The sequence below is a fragment of the Pipra filicauda genome, unplaced genomic scaffold (assembly GCF_003945595.2).
Source record: "Pipra filicauda isolate LSUMZ 115617 unplaced genomic scaffold, ASM394559v2 scaffold91_size2508729_pilon, whole genome shotgun sequence".
NCBI classification, from domain to species: Eukaryota; Metazoa; Chordata; class Aves; order Passeriformes; family Pipridae; genus Pipra; species Pipra filicauda.
In genome coordinates, this window is record NW_024105109.1 from 1,712,734 (window position 1) to 1,734,001 (window position 21,268).

General features: G+C 43.7%; 1 protein-coding gene across 2 annotated transcripts in view; it reads left to right on the forward strand.

The window, feature by feature from the left end:
• The first annotated feature begins 806 nt into the window (after positions 1 to 806).
• The window catches only part of POMGNT2 (protein O-linked mannose N-acetylglucosaminyltransferase 2 (beta 1,4-)), a 31,641-nt gene continuing 11,179 nt past the window's right edge, over positions 807 to 21,268 (forward strand). The window contains exon 1 of one of the 2 annotated variants that reach the window (XM_027733376.2): positions 807 to 843. The gene's annotated coding sequence lies outside the window, so the exon portion shown is untranslated. Of the gene's footprint in view, positions 844 to 6,089; positions 6,237 to 21,268 lie in introns of those variants that run through there. The other variant, XM_027733377.2, reaches the window with a different exon arrangement.

The window sequence follows — 21,268 nt, forward strand, 5'->3', positions numbered from 1 at the left end:
GTCTTTGCACCCAAGCTGTGAGCCAATTGATCACCCATCACGTAGCATGTTTCTCCAGCTGCATGCTGGACATTTTGTCCAGAAGGATTCTGTGAGAGGCAGTATGAAAAGCTTTCTTGAAGAAAAAAAAAATAAAAATCACTCTTAGGACAGTCAGGCATTGGAATCGATGGCCCAGGGAGATGGCGGAGTCACCATCCCTGAAGGTGCTCAAAAGGCGCCTGATTCTGGCACTGGATGATATGGTTTAGTGGTTATGGGGTTACAGTGGTAGCAGTGGACTGGCGGTTGGACTGGATGATCTTGAGGGTCTCTGCAAACCCTCACGATTCCATGATTCTACGAAGTGGAGGCTGGTGGAGATCTGGGGGACAGATGAGGAGCTGCGAGTGGGCAATGAGAAGCAGAAAGCTCCAAGAAACCGAGGACAAAACCGTGAGGGGAACCCGCCGGACTGCGGTGGGAGCGGAGGTGGCTGGGACCGGGTGGAGGGTGTGCACTGAATACCCCTGGGCAGGACGGGGTGGAGGGTTAGCACCAAATACCACTGGGCAGGATCGGGTGAAGGGTGTACACTGAATAGCCCTGGGCAGGACGGGGTGGAGGGTTAGCACCAAATACCCCAGCAGAACCCTTGCCCTGAGGGAACTCCGGGAACTGCCGCCTCCACAATGCCGTTCGCCCGGCCCGGGCATGCGCCGCAGCCGCCTCCAAGGGGCCGCCCGCCCCGTCACCGCCCCGTCACCGCCCGCCTTGGGCGGGGACACCGCGGGTGAGGAGGCGGCCGGGGCGGCGGGGCCGGGCCGGGTCGGGTCGAGGGGCGGTCGCTGCCGCGGGCGGCAGGTGAGGCGGCGCGGCGTGGGGGTGGCCCGGGCACCCGCAGGGAGCGGGGCTGCGCCTCCTTTCCGAGGGGAAAGTGGGTGGCGGGGAGGTGCGGGAAGTGGGGCCGTGCCCCTCGTGATCGGTGGCGACCCCACGGCGGGAGGCGGATAACCCGGGGACCCTCCCCAGAGCGGGGCTGGCCCCGCGGCCGTGGGCACCGTTCCGGCCCGGCCCGGCGACGAGCGGTGAGGGCGAGCAGTGCCTGCTCTTGCAGTGCCTGCTCTCACAGGCAGCTGTTCAATTAAAACTCTGATAACCTCCCCAGAGGTCAAAGACGCTGCAGGTTGAAAGCCTACCGGGGCAGGTAAAGATGTAATTATGTTCTCCTGACAATTTTCATTGATGGCTGGGTGCATTGGGAACCCCTCCCCGTCCCAGACACCTGTCTTCCGCTTTGAAAGCCTAGCAGTGAATTTGTGAGTTTGGCCCCAGTGGATCCGGATTCCGCATCCTGCCCCGTTTAATTGTTGTGTGCTGACTAAGCACAGTGGGAAAGTTTCTCTTGGCTTGTGTCAGCTCTGGATGCGTTGCACATGCATGTTCTGAGGTCGGGCTCACCAGTGGCTGCTGGTGTCCCCTTCTTTCCTTCCAGCCCCTCACAATTAAACGGGTGTTTAAATGGGCTATTGAGATAAAGGCTGCTGTTTTGGGAAAAAAAAAAATAAATCGAAGAGGCACACTCTCCTCTGGTGTTGAGAATAATGACTGTATCTGAGCAACTGTTAAAGCCAAGGGAACATATCGGTGTTTTCACACCAGCACCATAGTTGGTTAACTATTGACATATGCTGACTTTTAAACGGTGACTGCTGACTCTGATAATAAAATAGAAACGGCTCCTTTTGAGAGGGATCTCAAAACACTCGAACTGATTGATTGGGTTGTTAGCTCAAGCCTTGACTTAGCTGAGAACGAGAAGAGCTTTTATTCTCTGCGAGGACGTTCTCCCCGACACAAATCTGATGTATGCTAAACACATCAGCTGTAAGACAAGATGTGTATTTTTGCAGTGTCATTTTCAAAGCCGTGGTAGATACCAAATGCGTGTACTAGGTATAGGAAACCTGCCTTGCAGACTGCTTTTGTGCTGGGGTGCATTTTGAACAGTTTATGATTGCAAGGTGGGAGCTTTACTTGGACTTCGTGTTTTAATTATTCCAACATTCATGAAGTGTGCCATGAACATGCACTCTAGGTACCTGGCTGATGTTTTGGGACTAACTGCCTGGAGCACTTTCTGTATTAAGCAATGTGCAAAATGGATGGACTGTGTGGAAATTCTTTTCCAGTTAAATTTCCAATCTCCTGAATCACGTCCCACTGTGAACTTACTGAGATTTGCTCCAATCAGTTGAATATTCTCATCCTCCTTATTCTCACTGCCTTTCTCTTAAAATTTGTTGCTTTAAATTCTTCCATAAGTGCTGTGGGTTTAAATGGTTCCCTGTAACAGCAGCCCACATTCAGTTACTGCTCCTCAGAGTTTTTAATATATCTGGCCTGTGCTCTAACACAGCAAGGTTTTTAGGAGGTGTTTTAAGACATAGAGGCTTAGAGATCCTCCACGAGTAAAACTATCACTTTATTCAAATAATCAGAGCCATAGATGACTTTTCTCAGCAGAAGAACCTGTTTTCTGTTTAAAATGGCTTTTCCAACTGGGATGTATCTAGGCTGTGAAGGAGCAGATTTTTCTAGGAAGTGGTGGGAGGCAGGAAATGAAAAAAGAAGGTGGTGCAAAAGAGAGCGTTGAACCAGATCAGAGGTCCTCAGCTGTGCAGACAAAATTTCTTCAAGAAATTTCGTAGTCTTCTCACACTGTGGAATGGTAATTTCTTTGGCTGTGTTTCAAGATGGATGCAAATTCAGTTTTGTGGTTCACATCGAGGGGAAAAATGGGTCTGTGGGTCCACAAAGCCTGGAGAAGAGTGAGATAGAAAGGGTCAGGGGAGTTTTGGCGAAAATGGGTGATGCTTCCCCTGTTTTGCTGGCTGCTTTCCTGGGAGAGCCAGTGCCAGTGACTTTTAACAGTGGGCACAGAGCACTTGGTGGTTCTGCTGTGCTGTATGAATGCATGACATGGGACCCTCCTTCTCTTTTTAGGTCTTCACCCCTTTCCTTCACCTTCTGTGGTAGCACATGTTCCCTCCTCCTCCATCAGCACACCACCTGCTCCAATACCATTTTGCCACCTTCCCCCCTCAACTGTCTCTCCCTGTCCTGGAAGCGAACCAGTAGGTGCAACGTGCTGAAAGAAAGTAGGTTTCTTTTTTGCCTTCCAAGTACGCAGATTGGGCCCGGTGGCACAGCCACTCAGACTTGGTCCTGCAGCACGTTTGGAGCAAGCTGTGAGCGGGGCATTGAGCTCAGCAGGGTGGAGCCTCAACTGCAAGTTTTCAAAGCCAATTACTGGACGCAGTCTATGTATGACAAGCTTCAGTTTCATTAGCTGCCTCCCAGGAGTATCGAGCTGTGCGGCTCACCTTTGCAGAGATCAGAGTCTCCTCTGTGATGTTATTAGGTGTTCTTAAAAATAGCTTCATCAATCCACTTTAAAAGAGCTGGTTTGCTCTGATAACAGTGCCTGCCGGTGCTTTTCCAGATAAGGAACTTGTCACTTCTCCTGCTGTCATACATGCAGCTTCTGCCCTATTTAGAATACAGCTTAAAAAAAGACTACAAAATAACCACCAGTCTTGTGTAAAGATTTATGTTTGGTTTAGGAACAACTGAACATTCCTTATTTAACTGCTTTGGACAGTATTGGTTTATTAAGACAGTAGCATCAAACGAAGTGCAGAGTTGAGATATAACTTCACATACCCGTGTCTTGAGGAAATATTCGTGATAACATCTCTTATATAACAAAGTGACAACAGGCCAAAGATCTCATTTTTTTTTTTTTTTTTTTTTTTTTTTTCCTGTCCCAATTAGAAGTTCATTAGCTTTAAAAAGAATCTGGAGTACTACATAGTGCCTGTATGGGTATAATCTGTATAGTGGTGGGAAGCAACCAGACGAAATGGTATAAAACCAGTTTCAATCTCTTTTGAGGATCTGAAAAGTAGTTCCCAGCAGTATCACGGGGAAACTGCAATTGCAGGACATACCTAGTAATTCATTCTATAATGGTGTATACAGGAGCAATGTTCTAATTTACTCATTTCTTTGATGTTTTGTGAGCAGATGGCATTTTTAAAAAGGTCTGTAAATTCTGTGGGAATTTGATAATGGCTAATTGCTGGGGGATCAGAAGAGAGTAACAGTCGAAGTGAGGCTTGTGACTTCTCTGCTCTCAAAAGAGAGCCCTCTCTGCAGCCTCATTTTTAAGCTACTATCCTTTTGGAAATTCTTGCTCAAGAATATTCACCGGTGTCCTCAGTGTAAATTTGGAACTTGTTGATTGGTCTTTATTAATTGAACTGTGCTTCATGAACCAGTCACTTGTTACCACAGCTAAAAAGTACCAAGGAGATCATGGCTTGTTGGACACAGTGCACTGTGAATTTTCACATGCCGTTACTTCTTCGCTCTTTCCCTTGTTCTTGCTTGCTTCATGGTTCCTTTTCTCTCAGTTTTCCTTTATCTGTTTCTGTCTCCTTTTGTCTGTGATTGACTTAGGTCAGTTCATGTATTTTAAGCACCTGCCTAGTGTTTGCAGCACAGGACCTCAGTACCTATTTGCACTGTGACATCAAAGGATCACATTTCAAAATTACAACTTTTCCTTTGAACAAGAAGGAAAAAAGGTTCCTGGTTGCTATGGTGATGAGTGCTATATAAATGCCTATAAATAAATAAACAGCTGATTCATGGACTTTGATTTGCACTATTTTTGCTTTTCTAATGAGATATAATTAAATATCAGAATGAGAAGAGGTTTCCTCAATTTTATTAAATACATATTACTCTTAGGCCTCCTGTTTTACAGTACTTCTACTGAGAACGGTTAAATAGTAAGATCTGTATTTTTCTCTCTGTAGGGAGTTGATGGTTTGGAAAATCATAGTCTAATATTTATAGAAAAACTTTAAGATGCGAAAAACCACTCCGCTATAAAGGTGGTGTCCATTTTCAGTTTAACCAGAACATACATTTTGAGCTAAATGCCTGTTTTTCTTATCTTTAAGAGACTGTTATTGCTGTCTCAACATTTAAGTTCCAGTCAAAAGTGTCTGTAAATGTAATTATGTTCCTCTGCAGTATTTGAAACCCCACTGGTGCACAACAACAAAACTTGGAAATGTCACTGACTTTTCCTTTTATGTTAAAATGACAAAGGCAGAGTAAAAAAATCTAATATTCCTTGTTGAAGTTCGAGGAGGAGGGGAGAATTGACTTTTTTGTAAGTCTTTTGTTCTCAGGTCTATGATGTAAAAGTAGCTTTCTGTCTCTGTGCTAAAGGTGATAATTGTAAAATGGATTGGATGGAGACAATAAACTGCTTCTTCAGAAGTCAGGGAGTAGCCACCTGTCATTGCTGAAAAAGCCCTTTTCATCAGCAATCTCTGGAGCCAGTCCACTCGCAGTCGACTGCAGCCCAGTTCCCCAGCAGTGCACTGGAGTAATCCCCCCTCAAAGGTGTTTCTCACTCAGGAAATGGGTGTACTTTCTTTAACAACAAAGGAGAGTTTATAATGGAAGGAGCTTTCCTTAGGGGAAGGAAAACAGGCATATATGATATACAGAAATACTCCTTTGTTAAAGGATCAGTCTGGTTTCTTGGTGAAAACTGATTTTGCCACAGTGGCCTGAAGAGAGATTTGCTGAGTCCTAAGCTGTGGAGTGCAGCTTGTGCGCTGGCAGCAAGTGGATCTGCTTTCTATCACAGCCACAGCTTTGTATTCAAAGAAGCTGTCAGATTTCCAAAGAACTTTGGAGAACTACCCTGTCCTGTTAAATGTTTGATAAAATAACACCACATCCTTCACTGTCTTCATTCCTCGTGTGCACTCTTCGCTTTACCAATTAAAAAATATATTTGACTACATGCCTCTTACTTCAGAGCGTGTGTAATTGGGAGGACAAGGATGCACAGCAGTTTTTTGCACTTACACACAACTACTTCTCACAGAGCGAAACATGTATCTGCACGCAGCTATTGAAGGCAGGGGCAGAACAGGAGCAAGGAATGATGTCCCTGAAGGTCTCACTTGAACAGTGCCAGCCTGACAGTTTGACCTGCTGGTCTCATCTGCCTTCCTCAGGTTGCATGACTGACACTGGACAAGGCAATCCAAGGTCTCTCCCAAGAGGGTCGCTGCAGAGGCTGATGAGGTCTGAAGGCAGCCTGAACCCAAAGAGAATCTGTGCTGACTACGGGAGCATCAGGGAGATGGGAAGGGCAGCAAACAGTGAGTCTTGAAAGTGCTTCAAGTTCGCAGCGACTCCCAGGGTTATGGTGTACTGGAGACCACATTGGTGCTGAAGCAGACCAGGCTCCAGAGTCATTGACAGAGTTTTCTCAGTTGGAAAGCAGCATTATTAGTAGCACATACTGCCTTTAATGGAGAGGCATCTTTATTTAGAAGCCTTTTCTTAGGGTAGGAGGATTAAATATACATATAGATATTTATGACAGGACAAGCTGTTGAGGGAGGACAAGCTGGAGGTATTGTGTGTCTGCTTTTCTAGCATGGATACGACAAAGGGTGAAACAGTGAATATATACCAGATTTATTTTTTTTTCTTCTTCAGTTCTGCTTTTCTGTGGTTGGGATTTTTTTTCTGTCAATTTTTTCTTTTTTCAATAGATAGATATGATCCAGGACCATCTGGTGGAATTTGCTGTTGTCACATCTAGGTTTTCTGATGTATTGCCTGTCAAGTTATGTTGTATGTTCAGATGAATTTCTCATATGATCTGCTGACAGCTACTGACAGCCCTGAGATGGGAAGTTGGAAGCTTGGGGGGAAGAAGAGAGGGGCAGAATTAGCTTTAAAAATGTAACTCCGATTGCTTTTGATTGTTGGGATTTTATTTCTGGTACTTACGGGTGACTTTTTTAGTGAAGAAGTGAACGAGTGAAGAAAGGTGAATGAGTAACTTTAAACCAAATGCATCTAAGTGCAGCTAGGGTACTGTACTTCTACTTGCAATGTTTGTAGTCCACTCGTAGTTTTGTTGTTGATTTTTTTTTTCTCTTTGACGCTATGTTCCTCACTTAATCTTTCTCTATCCTTACCTCTCCATCTGTAGACAAGCTCATACCTACTTACATTGGAGCCTTTTCTTCCTCCTTTACTCCTCAATCCTTACCCAGTCCCTCTTCAGAAAGGAGATCTCAAAACATTTCTGTATTTATTAGGATACTACCAGGTATCCTAATAATCATAGTATCTCGATATCCTAATCCTAATACCTTAATAATTCTGTAGTAAAAAGAACTAACATTTTTGACAAATTGGTATTAACCTTTGCAGACAGATCACATGTATAAAAGCAATAAGCAACTCTGAAATAGCTAGAGTAATTCTTTTCTTGCTGATTTAATACTCAAATAATTAATTAAAGTGGGGGGGTTTGATGTAGAGGTCCACAGTGCAATTGCATTTCCTCACACAGTGAAAAAGATAATGCTGTACTTTGTAAACCAGAATCTGAACAAGCTATAAGCACTTCAGTTTTTTCTTCATTTTTTCTGCCATAATCTGAAGCTCCTAGTAGCAATTAGGCTGGTGACAAGATAAATTTCACAACTTGTTATCATTCTTCATTTTTTAATTGGCCAGATCAGAAAAGAAGTGATTTGTGTTTGAACCTTCAAGGTTTTTAGTTTATATAGTACTGGTAGAAGGCATAGTACAGGGACTTCTGAAGGGGTTGGGAGGAAGCCTGTTTGTAGACAGAGATGGGATTGCAGTGCAAAGGCATGTCCAGATGTGGTTCTGACACAGACTGTCCCCCTTTTCTCTCTCAAAGTTGTGGTGGTTGTACTGGGCCTCTGGATCGTTACATCCTGCTAACTGTTGATGAAGTTGGAAGTCACCCTTGGAAAGGAAAAGACTTTCTTCCATGGGGGTGTGAAGCTGAACATGACAGTCCTCAGGCTCAGGGGACTCTTGTTGCAGTTTGCTAAGGAAGAAGCTGGAAAGTATTTACTTGCCTCTAATTGTTCTTGTGTCTCCTCAATGCTGCTTCCTGGCCTGGGGAATGTGAATGCCCTTCTGTAGCTGTAGACAGACCTTGTGTTAAGCTGACAAGGCCGGTAGAGCCTGAATATAGGGATAGTGTTTTGTACTCCAATCTCGTTCCGTACTTTGTGAGTATCAGATCAGGAGATGTGGAAATGATCCAGCTCCTGTGCTGTTGTAGGGGAAGACTGGGTGTGCAAAGAGCTCTCTGGTTGTGGTGGGCTGTGTTGGATGGAGCACTGTTCTCATACTAATCAAGCATCAGCTCAGCTCCCCTTCTTTTCAGAAGAAGGGGACTTTGGAGGAAACCCCATGGATGGAATATGGCCAAATTCTCAGCCTGTAACATATTTGATAGCACTGCATGGTGGCGAGGCTGGTCTTCAGTCCTTAAACACATTAAATTAACTCTGGGCAAGCTTGCCGAGAAAAGGGTAATGAAGCAGGTCAGAAATGGGACGTGTGCGCTCAAGCACATGCAGTGGGCTTAATGCTCCAGGCAGCATTCCTGCAGGCACGTGGCTGGGGAGCAGCCAGGTCATGGAGCACACTGTGCTGTTGGTTAAATGTATCGCAGACTGCAGGTGCAGCCGAAACCACTTATCCAGGCATGAAAGAGAAAGTCAGTCAGGGAGGAGAGCAATCCCATCAGGAGAAACTGGTGAGAGGAGCTGGATGCAGTCTCACTTAATGCTGGCTAGGTAGGGTGTGTATTAGCCAGCACCCTCTCAGGAGCTGCCTCAGCCCATTGCAGCAAAAATTTCAGCTTCTAGTGGGTGGAGACTGATGAAGATCTCAACACATGTACTGTGTTGTTTCAGGTAGAGGTGGAGGTTGAGCAGATCTGCAATATGACTGACGTTGTTTGGTCTTCATCTTTCTTTCATGTGATGAGGAGGTGGGAGGGTGGAGATTACTTGAAGTGCCTGGCTAGAGGCAGAACGTAATTTATCAGGGTTTGTTTGTCTGGAGGAGTACACAGCCCATATATAATGTAGAAACATGTTAAAAAATAGGGAGCTGTTGTCTTTTAAAATCAGTGAGCGCTCAAGTCTATTGGTTTAAAATCTTTCAGTATGTCTAAAATGAACCGAGACAGTGTGTATAAATAGTACCGATAAAACTAAGCCCTTCATAAACTCAGAGTAATGTGTATTTTCCATGTTTTGGATGAATTACCTGAAACTTCACATAGATTTATCCTTGTCAGTTCTTCTGAAATCGCATTTAATAGAGATGTTCTTTTCATATGTGATCTGTAAATAGATATTTTGTTTATTTCTACTGCAGTAAGTGTCAATTCCCCCACTTTTTTCCTCTCTTCCTTTGCGTTCTTTTCTCCCTTCTTCTGATTTAAGCCTGGTGGCGATATGTTATAGTTAAATTATCAGAGAGGGAGAGGGATGGTGGTGTCCTCTACCTCGTTGTTAAAAAGTCTATATTTTTGTTTTCTGCAGAGTACTAAGAGCAAGATAAATGAGCAGGGTATTGCCATCCTTTATCACAGTCAGAATGATAAATGACATGTCCTGGAAAGTTTAAAGATGTGTAAGAATGCAAATCCTTGGCCTACAAGGATGTGTGCTTGAAAGTGCTGATCCAGCTAGGAGTTAGGTACATCCTTAAATCTAAGCATAAGCATTGCTTCCATTGGTGCATACCTGGCACCACACTGAGTGGCGTAAGCAAAGCTCTTTCTGTGAAAGGAGTTTGATTTGTTTTAGTGGCTTGAAGTAGGATAAGGAAATGAGCCTTTTCCTATCCCCTGGAAGAGTAGTCTGAGAGTAGTTGCTCTTCTGTGCTACTGTCCTTGACTCTATGGCGTGAACTGATGTAGATGGAAACCCTAATGGTTTGATGTTTGCTGCCTCACAGGTGCATCCATCCACTTCTCCTTGCTTTTCACACTCTGCCCATGTCTGCTAACCGTGAGCAGAAGAACAGCTTGTCTGTAGTAGCTAATAACACCTTGTCTGTAGCACAGCGCCTTGGCCTAGAAGGGTGGAAGCGTTAGAAGAGACTGAGGATGTTACATGGGATTGCATAGCTTTCCCTCCCTTGTGAACAGGGAAATATGTAGAAATTTTCAATCATGTACAATTCAACTTCTTTCCCTCCTGCCCAATGTAAAAAGCCTTTGGACTGAAACTCTGTACACTGGCTTGTTCTCCACCAGCCTGAGAAAGAAGTCTCTTGGAAAAGTGGCTAAAGGAGGGTAGCTGGTTTTTTTCTGGCTGCTGATGGCCGTGTGCAGCAGGCAGAGGGGTCTAGATCTTCAGCATCTTCATTAACAACTTGGACACAGCACTCAAAGAAATACTAGGTAGGTTTGCTGATGACACTAAATTGGGAGGGGTTGTTGATTCCCTCGAGGGCAGAGAGGCCCTGCAGAGAGACCTAAACAAATTAGAGAGATGGGCAACCTCTCACCAACCCTATGACGTTCAACAAGGCAAGTGCTGGATTCTGCTCCTGGGATGGAGCAACTCTGGTTGTGTGTATAGACTAGAGAAGGAAAGGCTGGAGAGCAACGCTATGGAAAGGTACCCGGGGGTCCTGGTCAATGGCAAATTGAATATGAGTCAGCAGTGCCCTGGCAGCCAGGAGGGCCAACCATGTCCTGGGGGACATCAGGCAAAGCATTGCCAACCAGTCCAGGGAGGTGATTGTCCTGCTCTGCTCTGCACTGGTGTGGCCTCAGCTTGCATATTGTGTGTAGTTTTGGGCACCACAATATAAAAAAGACATTTAGCTCTTAGAGAGTGTCCAAAGGAGGGCCACGAGGATGGTGCAGGGTCTGGAGGCGAAGCCGTATGAGGGGCAGCTGAGGTCACTTGGTTTGTTCAGCCTGGAGGAGACTGAGGGGAAACCTCACTGCGGTCTTCAACATCCTCACGAGGGGAAGCAGAGGGGTGGGTACTGATCTCTTCACTCATGTGACCAGTGACAGGACTTGAGGAAACGGCAGGAAGCTGAGTTGAGGGAGGTTTGGGTTGGATATTAGGAAAAGGTTTTTTAACACAGAGGGTGGTTGGGCACCGGAACAGGCTCCCCAGGGAAGTGGTCACAGCACCAAGCCTGCCTGAGCTCAAGAAGCATTTGGACAACACTGTTGAGCACACGGTGTGATTCTTGGGGTGTCCTGTGCAGGGCCAGGAGTGGGACTCAATGATGAGTCTCTTCCAACTCAGCACATTCTGTGATTCTGTGATCTTTTCTCTATCTGGGTCTTTTCCTGGTTGTCCTTTAGTGGAAGGCTCTGTTTTTAATTTCCCTGTCTGGTCTTTTTTGTTCTCTACAGCAGTCTTTGAAGGTTACACATTACTCTGCTGTATGTCTTTTGTCCAAGTGCGTCAACTTTCTGTTCTCTATTCCCTTCCTACTTGTTTCTTCTCTACCTTCCCTTTATTTTAGTCCTATGTTCTCTTTATTCTTTTGGGTTGTTTTTGTTTAGGTTTGAGAAGAGACACCTGAGTTTAAGTATAGTTGGCTATTTGGACTTAACTTGGAAGTTTTCCTTACAAATGCTAAGTAAGCAAATGGCTCAGTAACTTGCCCCTTCATTTCTTAAAGCTTTTTCCAGTGACAGCTGAAAAGTTTCACTAACTTTTCCCATCCTGCGTGCAGCTTTTGTTGCCATTTGATAATCTTGGGCACCAAAGCTTTCTTTGTCATACCTGTGAGAGGCTGTGCTGCACAATTCTTACATCCGAACCAACTGATGTTTCCCTTTTCCATTGTAAAATATTTCAGCTTTTCCTTTCAAAACACACATGCAAGTGTCCTCCTCCCCTCTGGCCTTTGACTCTGCCTTATAAAACTGAAACAGAGATCTAGGTAATCACTGACAGCAGGAATTCTCTGCCCACTTGCATCCAGAAGCCCCTTCTTCAGCTGCTAGATGTTCTGAAGGCCACATGTGAGTAAAAAGGGGCCAAGGGGCATTTTGATGTTAAGCAAGGATTTCTTGGTTCTTGTGTGGAGATGGCATATATGGAGCCTGGGATTAAAGGTGAGAGGCGTAAGAGTTTATTTGATAACAGAAGGAGTTTTTTTGTATTTTTGAAAAAGTGGGTTTTGCACTATCCAGCTTACTTGCCTAAGTTCAACTGAGAAAATGTAATTTTCAGTAAAAATGGTTCATTTTTCTGTTGCAAAGATTTCTTTGTAATGGTGTTGATTGCCTTTCCATCTTTTTACTCTTTTACCTTAACAATTTGATTATGCATGTATTTTTGCTCTCTAGAGATGGTGGGTGCGATACAATCTCTGTTATAAACTGTTATCATGTAAATAGCAGGGAAAGATGTCTCTCAAGTCTGATCTGCTGGCTTCTTTGTTGCTCAAGAAGCAAAGAGGAGCTGAATTACTGGGTTTGAGTCCTTGACTGTTCCTTTGAGTCCTTGTTGTGTAAATTTGACATAGGTGACTTCTGTTTCAGAGAACCATCTCTTTCTTCACTTTGGAGCTTTGTAGACGTTAGGACCATGCTTTAATGACTGCAAGGAATTCTAATGAGTTTCTTGGTTGTGCTCTATGTACCCCTTGTACGAAGTGGGCTTGCACACAGATCTTCCTTATTTATCTAGTTATGCTCTCGGATAGTAGACCATATAGTTTTTTAAAGATTCCTCTTACAAAGTCTTACAGCTAACAACTGAAAAATAAGCTTTGCTCTCCCTTCTCAGCTTCCTGTCTTCTAAACCAGCCTGTTTGGGATGTTTCTGCTACATTCTTCTCAAAGCCATGCTGAGAGATTTTAATTTCTTTTGGTGCTAAAATTTCACCCATTAAGTTTTAGGGCCAAATTTTGCACACTGTTCTGTGAATAACACTTCCCTGCAGTGGTGTGCTAGTGTGACTGTGTTTTGTTCTAGGAGTGGTACCCAGCTGAGAGTTTAGACCTTAATTTCTTTAAACTCAGACTCATTTGCAGTTTTAAACTGTATGTGCATTTTGAATCACTGGTGACCAATGAAATATTTAAGCACAGTCTTTGGAAATGCCTTGAATGTATTTGAAACCATCTGCCTCTGTCCCTTCTTTTGTCCCAGGGAAAAAAACCTCTTTAGTTTGGGTGTAGGGGCTTCAGAAGGGAAGTGCTTTGTATTGTCAATGATTCCCTGCACGTGATGGGGTTTTGCATTTGCTCGTGGCAAGCAGACAGTCAAATGTAGTTACAGAATGATCACAGTCCATTGCATGGGGCATTCACTGGTTAGCCTTTGATGAGCTGGAAATGAGTGAGCTGTGAATTGCTTTGTGTCTTACTTTGCTGTTGTTTTCCCCTCTCCTGGCTGGCCACCTGTAATGTAAATTGAGTGTGATGGTGGTGGTTTGTGAATTGAAATCCCTTTGCACTGGAAGATTAGTTTCCCCAGCAGATGAGCCTTTCATCTGTACCTATGAGGACAAAAAGCCCTCTCCAGAAAGGTGTGTGACAGCACTTTCATGACCTCTTTTTTGCACTGACTCAACAATATCGTAAACTCACCTTTGTGAGCCAAACCAGACTCAGGCTGTTCCTGCTGTTGTCATTTATTTCAATTTCTATTTCAATATTTTCCTGCTTACCTTTCACAACGGATGGGAGGAGTGAAGGGAGGGAAGAGGAGGAGGGGTGAAAAATAAAAAGGTGCACAAAGATTAATATGCTGTGTAATTTCCTCTTTTAGAAGGAGGGGAGAGACACACCTGGGAAAATTGGTTATCAGACCTCTAAGCATATATGAAATACTCTGCTTTCTAATAGACACTGTGGTGTTGCATCGAGGCAGTCACTTACTCAGCACTAAAACTATATGACCAGATTCATTTTGAGAAGAAATGATGTGGTTTTCTCTGTGTCTCCATTTTTACTGCCCTTAGATAAGTTAGGGCCCTTGGTGCTTATCACTTTTTAATGATTTGTTCTTACCTCTGCTCCTTGCTTCTGGCTGTTTGTTCTTTACTACTTAGGTTGTTACTCATGTTCATGTAGAGACTGGAGAGTTAATAGAAAATGAAGATTGGAGTTGCTCTCACCTTCCCTTCACCTGTAAGGTTGCCTGGGACAGCTCCATGCACATTTATATAAGGCTTTGCAGCTTCTTGACTTCTGAGTGTGTTATAGTTGTATCAAAGTATAAAACTAAAGCTGAGAAGCTTATTCAAATCAATTTCTTTGGATTTGTAAAGCCACTGATTAGTCCTCTTTTAATGTGGGTATAAACGTAGGAGAAAAATGTGGTCTCTGTCTTACTTTTATATGAATTTTGCAACAGTCATATGTATTACATACTTGTATATATATACTTAGCACAGAGGTCATAAATCAAGCTATTATACTCAAAGATCTCTAGTCCTTGCTTAATTTATGTGCATGTCTTGTCACACTGTTAGGTACATGCTTATTTTTAAGTATTAAATATATTCAAACAAATTAGAGAAGAGGGTTTTTATTTATGTATATTTTGGTTTTCAGTTTGGTGCATTTCATCACTTCAATGGTAAAAAAATGGTGGTTATTTTGTGTCCCTTGGCAAATGGTTGTTTTCTAGTCAGTCCTCAGCCCCTGACTTGGGTGCTTTCTCCTTTTGCATACTTGCTGCATTAATACAGGTGCAGATTTGGGTCTTTCTAGTTGCAAGAGAAGCTTTCTGTGGCTGTAGCTTTAATCCCTTTGCCTGGAAAGATGGTTTGGCTACCTCAGCAGATTGTTCCTGTCAGCCTCCAGGATAGATTATAAGCGCATCATTCTACCATAGAAAGGGTGAAGCTGGATGTGCCAAAGCGGGAAGGTTCTGCCTGTGATGATAAATGTCCTCTATCTCTGACCCCTCCAGACCTGGAATGGGTCTCACTGCCTATGGCCAATATATATGGATATTTTAGTCTTGTCTTTTCTTCAAGGTCGCAAGAACCTTCCTCTTTGAGGATGATGGGTAAGACAGCACATATGTCCTTACTATGGCTCATCTTGGGAATGCTTTGCAAGTGAGAGGGTTCAGACCTGCTCAGCCTTGCCTGTGCTTGGGTAGTGCTGCAGGACTCTCATAATGGCTAGGTGGCTTCTGCAGGGAAAGGCTGCATCAGCAGCAGTGCCAGCAGAAGCCTGGAGGTAGAAAAGCACATTCCGATGTAGGAAGCTATCTGGAGAGCCCTTGATGTCTTGAAATACAGTGTGAAGTAGCTGAAAGACTACTCTATTCTTGGCTTTGCAAATATCAGCACGTGGATCCAAAGCTGTACAAAATGAATGAGGGCAGATGTTTCTAACTGGAGCTGTTTTAAGCAGCAGTTGGTTTATCAGGCTGATGTTGCTCTTCTCTCAGTGACAGGTTACACTTCAGTTATTTGAAGAGATTCTCATTGTGAAATACTTGACTCAGCATTTGATGCAACAGAGGCAGCAGATCTTGTCAGTAGGAAGGAGGGGAACAGAAATGAGCTGCTGTGGCAGGCTTGGGTAAGAAACCTCCCATCAACAAAGGTCCACCACTGAATAGCAGCTGTGTCAGTAGTTTTGCAGATGTTCCTCTTCCAACTGATACTTTCTGCATTTTCTCTGAAACTTTCACCTTCTTGCATGTATTAAATGTCATATCAGCTATTTCTGGGGGTGTTATAACCTCCACACGAGTGGGGTCACAAGGAGGGTAGTAGGGAAATGATGCATTGATTTATTGGTGGGATCAATTAACCACCTTATTTTTTATTACGACTCCAACAAATATAACAGCATGTTAATAAAAAAAAAACAACAACACAAAAAAGCTGACCTCAAATCAGGCTTGAACCTCTTCCTCTCACTGCCGTGCCCTTGATAAATATGCCTAGATTCAATAGTCCTTCCATGAATTTTCAAACTGACAAGGGCATGAAGAAGTTCTTCCCAGCTATTGAACTGTAAATTGTTGCATATGGCACCTGGAGGAGTTGGAATGGGTTTGTACAAGTAATTCAGTGTATTCATCACACTTTCGCTAATGCATGCAGTGGTTCACATCGAAGCTGAGAAAGATGATTCATATTGCTTTCTTCTCTCCCCCCTGTCACTAGCAGCAGTAGCCCTCAGAGCAACATTTGAAACAGTAAACGCCTGGCCCACAGCCACATGTTACTACTTCTCTGCTGGGCCTTCTGATGGTACTGTAATCAGATGAGGGACAAGATAGGAACTGTTCTTTTCCATGGGGAAAATCAGACTGGGGTATTTAATTAAAAAAAAAAATAATTACATATTTAAGTTGGCCAGCAAACATTTTTCAGTCCTATGGCCTATGCTGTCAGGAAACACCCCTTTTTTTTTTTACCTCCCATCTAAGTTATCTTATATGATTTGTGAGACTTTATGCTCTATTCTGAATTTTCATGTGAATATTAGCACCCCCAGGATATGCTCCCCACCCGGAACATGGACTTTTTGAGTTCCCTTAGCATCAGTCTAAGTGGTTACACTAGGGGAGGGGTATCCTGTGATACTGTGCTCCTATCAGTTGTTAATATTTGTGTTAATATTGTTACTGTCATATGAATAGGCTTGGGTTGTATGGTGGCTGCATCCCTTTAAAATGTGAGGATGTGGAGTTACAGGTGTGTCTGAAGGGGGTGTTGGAGGTAAAACAATCTGTTTGCAATTACGAGACTCAAAATGGCAGTAAACCTTTTTATTTCCCCTGATTTGATTTAGATTCTCCTTTAGCTTGGCTCTGAACTATATTCCTGTCATGCTGCTGTTCTAGCTACCTCCGGGCATTTGTCAGAGACTGGCTAATTGAAGCACACACTCCGGCTTGGATCGAAATTGCTGTTTTGATTAAAATTGTAGACGCTACTGCTGCTTCCTTGTGGAGTTCTTTCCGTGAAGTACTAGGACTTTGGTTTGTAGGTTTGGGTTCTCCAAGGTTTTTAGGAAAGCATGAAGGCTCTGAATATAGCAAAAAGTGGAAGGTTAGGGCAAAGGCAGCGTCAGGGAACAATCTTATCACAGAATCATAGAATATTCTGAGTTGGAAGGGACCCACAAAGATCACTGAAGTTCTCAACAGTTCTGGAAAAACTGCAGCCCACTTCCAAACCAGTTGCATAATCCCGTGAAGGCAGTGAAATTCTTGGTCATCTTAGGCCCTATCCTTCGGATACTTCCACACAGTTTTTATATATTCACGCCATAGATCTAAGTGCCTGACAGTTCCTAAAATGCAAGTTTTGCGTTTCTGTTATGTCTCTTCTTTTGCATACCTTGGCACCCCTATGATGTTCACATTCAAGGGCGTTTTTCCTTTCAACAGGTGTATTTTGCTGTGATATTAATATCTTAATTTCCTAAGACATCTGTAAGACTTGCTGGTTTTGACTACCCTGTTTGTCTTAACAGAGAGGAAGAAGGGGTTCTCTTCCTTTTCCTCCAGCCTTCTCAGGACAAGTCCATGCTGGCAGGACCTCCAACTTCAGGCTAAGTTGTGGCCATGGGGGACTTTGCCAGATATGCAGGAGGCTCTGTGGCCCTTTGCATGGCAACTGTGGTGGGAATAGAAGATGGGAGGAAGGTGTGTTGGGAGCAGAGTTTGTCAGGCTTATAGCTGCTACTCCAGCAGCTTTTTTTCAGAGCAACAGTGACAGAGCTGATAACTTATTCCTCTCTATCTTTTATCATGTTTACACTGTCACCTGTAGTCACGGAGGCCTGGCTCCTATCTTCAGCCCTGGAGCCCATGGAGATGAATACAGCCTTGGAGTATACAAGAGGGTTTGATGGTGGATTTTTACCAGGAAGCTGTTGCTGTCTTTGTGGCTTCTGGTGTGATACATTCTACCCAGATACCTTTGACAATTTCAGTCTTTTCCTCTGTAAAATGGGAGATGTGTTTGTTCAGATGAGGTTTTGGTGATGAAGGCTTCATATTAAAGTGTCGTCCGAGAGAGGGCAGATGATCTTCTGCCGCCTAGGCAAAAACAGTTAACAAGTAATGGCTGTGGGAAGCACCAGGGTGAGGCCATGAGCCATACCCAGGGATCTCTCAGGCAATGTCTTACCCTTGTGTTACGACCCGCCCCAGGAAAAGAGGGGGGAGGGAGTAACCCAGGTTTCATCAATAATTCCTTTGGGGTGGATTAAAGCAAAACGACACTAAATAATCAGTGTATGAAAACATATATTGATAAGATTTATTTTAACAATTTTGAATCAATAGGTAAGTTAACATTTTCGGGTGCTGTAACCTTTCTGGGGAGGAGAAAAGTGTATAGGGGAGAGAAAGACAGGGTAAGAGTAAGGGAGAGCAAGAAAAAAAAGAAGATGAGATAATCACCGCCCACTGGATCCAGCGATGTCTTGATCCGCAGGTGGTGGGGGGAGAAGGAAAAGCAAAAACCCCGCCAAACCCCCAAGTCACTAGTCAAAATCCATATCCTTAGCACCTCCCCCAGGGCGGGGAGTTGTTTTCATAGGTTGGTGTCCCCCTTTTTGGCGCGAAGTTCATGTGGAGGGCGTGGTAAACTCAGCTCTTCCCGCCTTTTCGGGGCTTGACATCTTCTGCACTGGAGGAGGGGGGGGATGGGCCCAGTTGCCCATCAGAAAGTCAAAAGCCTGTAGAAGTCTCTTAGAATGCATAAATCATTAACTGTTTCAGTCTCTGACACCCTTGGTTTCTCATGTCAGTCTAGGTGAACATCATTTACTTACCAAGCTGCTCTTAGGAGCATGAATTATCTCAGACTCCTTTATAGACACATTGGCACTAATTACATTTGCAGGTCTGCAGTTGGCAAAGCTGTAGGAGAGGGAATTGGTTTATCTCTGTCACCCTGCTGACCAGTAATGACAAAATGGGAACTTGAAAGAGCTCAAGTGACACCTGGCTTGAGTCAGAACAGCTACTGAAGCCGTCTCCTGCCTTGGGAACGAGCAGGTGACTCTCCCACGCCATTCCTCTGCACACACATTGCATACAGTGGCAGGAGCAGCCTGGTATGTCCCTGCAGTGCTGCTAGGTAGTTCCTAGCGGGGATGGAGGGGTTATTAGAGTGAATAGTTTAGTATGACAAAATCACATAGCAAGCAAGCATATATTTGATATGTAAAAAATACGCACATATCTGTGGAGGAGAATAAATATCTGTAAATTTCAGGCTGATGTTGAGATGTAACCTGTGTGTGTGTGTGTGTGTGTGTGTGTGTGTGTGTGTGTGTGCAAAACATGTTTGATCGTACTTATGCCTTTGTAAACCTAAGATTTTTTTAAAACTTGTGCTCTACATCTCTTAAGCCTGGAAGAATATTATGCTTAACACAGTTGAGCAAAGTGACGTTTGGCCATTGAGATACTCTTCCAAAAATACCTTTTTCCCTGTCAAAGTATATTCTTGCTTAGGAATTTTCAATATTTCGCTGAAGTCCTGGTCCTTTTGACATGAGTCAAAAATGTCATCCTCTGTGTGTGGAGTCTCAGTCTTGGTGTCCAGATACCAATTGCTTCCTTTGTCTCCTTTTGTACTTATCAGTACAAAGACTTTTTTGTTAGTTCAAGCATGAAATTTTTTTGTGCTCTCAAACTGAGATGCACTTTTGGTTCAAAAGCACTGCAGGAAGAACAATTTCTTATAGAGTGTCCTTCTGGGACTATAAATAATAAATGCTGTGACTCAGAGTGATGCAGGCAACATACATGTGCAAGGCAAAGATTCAGTAAATAATGATTTACCTGCGCTTTGTCAGCTCTAAACCAAGAGGGATCTATTCAGACTTCTTTGCTAGCTTGATGAGTTTTGTTTGTGCTGTACTGCCTTTTAGGAGTTCTAAAACATGAACTCTATTTCTTTTGTGGTGCTGTTTCTGAAGGCCCTTTTTGAGAGGTATTAAATATTTATCAAACCCTTAGTTCTGAGCCAAGACCTCCTATTCAAACCTCCCTGACTTGCAGTAGGTGCTGACTGTGAAGAGCTTGGAACTGCCACACTTAGTGCCTTATGGTGCAGTAGTAATGGACAGTTATTATTTCAGAGTCGTTGGAATTATTTGATTATGCTGTGTGTGTGTGTGTTCCACTTTAATGATGTAGTTTTGTACTTTTGTGGTGTGGCAGATTGACAGCAGGACCCTCTGCAGGACTGGGATTAAATTATCCAACTCTATGTGATGTGATAAAATGTATCTGTGAAATCTATGCATATAACTCATTCCATTGGTAGGGAAGAAGCATATTCATAGATAGAGGACCAGGCTCTATATGTTGTCCTTTCTTCCCCACTAAAATACACACCAGACATGGCGTGTCCTGGTTATCAAGAGTCCCATGGACACAGCCGAAAGTCTGTAGAGTCAGTGGAAAGGCTTCTGTTAGCAGCAGTGGTAGGTCATGCAGTGGAGCTTTCTGAAGTGCAGAAAACACAAAGTCAAGATGTGTTTTCTCAAGTGAAGTCAGCTACAAATCTAACTCCATTCCTTGACTTTCAAAATTCAGAGGAAAAACATCAGACTTGTTCCACATGAGGCAGCACCTTTGTATTCAGAGGGGCCAGGGGCCAGTGAGATGGTCTAAAAAGAGAAGTGTGTCTCTGGATATCCTTAGTCCTAACAGGACAGGGTGGAGACACTGGGCAGGTTCTCTTCTATTTGCTCTTTTTTTATTATTTATTTCCCCCAGACAGCTGTGACTGACCAGTGTCCCTTTGAGATCCTCTCAGGACAGGCATAGGGTCATGCTGTAGTTCAAAGTCCACCTTAAGTGGGTGGAAAGAGGTGTTACAGAACTTCTCCTCTTTTTTTATCCTTCTTATTTCACCTGTTAGGTTTCACTTTAAGGGAAAAATCCTCACAGATAGTCAACAAGATGTGTCCTGCAAATATACAGTCAACACATTTACAGAGAGCCTTGTATGTTTGCTTGTGATCTGTTTGCAAGTATATCCCTGAGGCTGGAATTTCCCTTCTATGTTCAGTGATGTGACTTCCTGCCATGAAGCCTTTGGTGAATGCTGTGGGCAAAGCTGGGTTATCATGCCCATGTAGATCCTGCTGTGGGATTACGACTGGAAATGTTCCCGGTGAGTACTGTCTGATTTGCCGTCTTCAAGAAGCTGCTCAGTCCCCACAGGTTCAAGCTCTGCTGAGAAGATTGGTGTAAGACACTTTCACCTCCATGACCTTCAGCTTGTGTGCAGTAAGAGACTTTCATAAGCTTCAGGATCATTTCTGTGCCTTCATGTTTAAGAATTACTTGTTTCCACCGAAAAAGATAACTTTATTTTGAAAATACTGTTCCCTGGATCT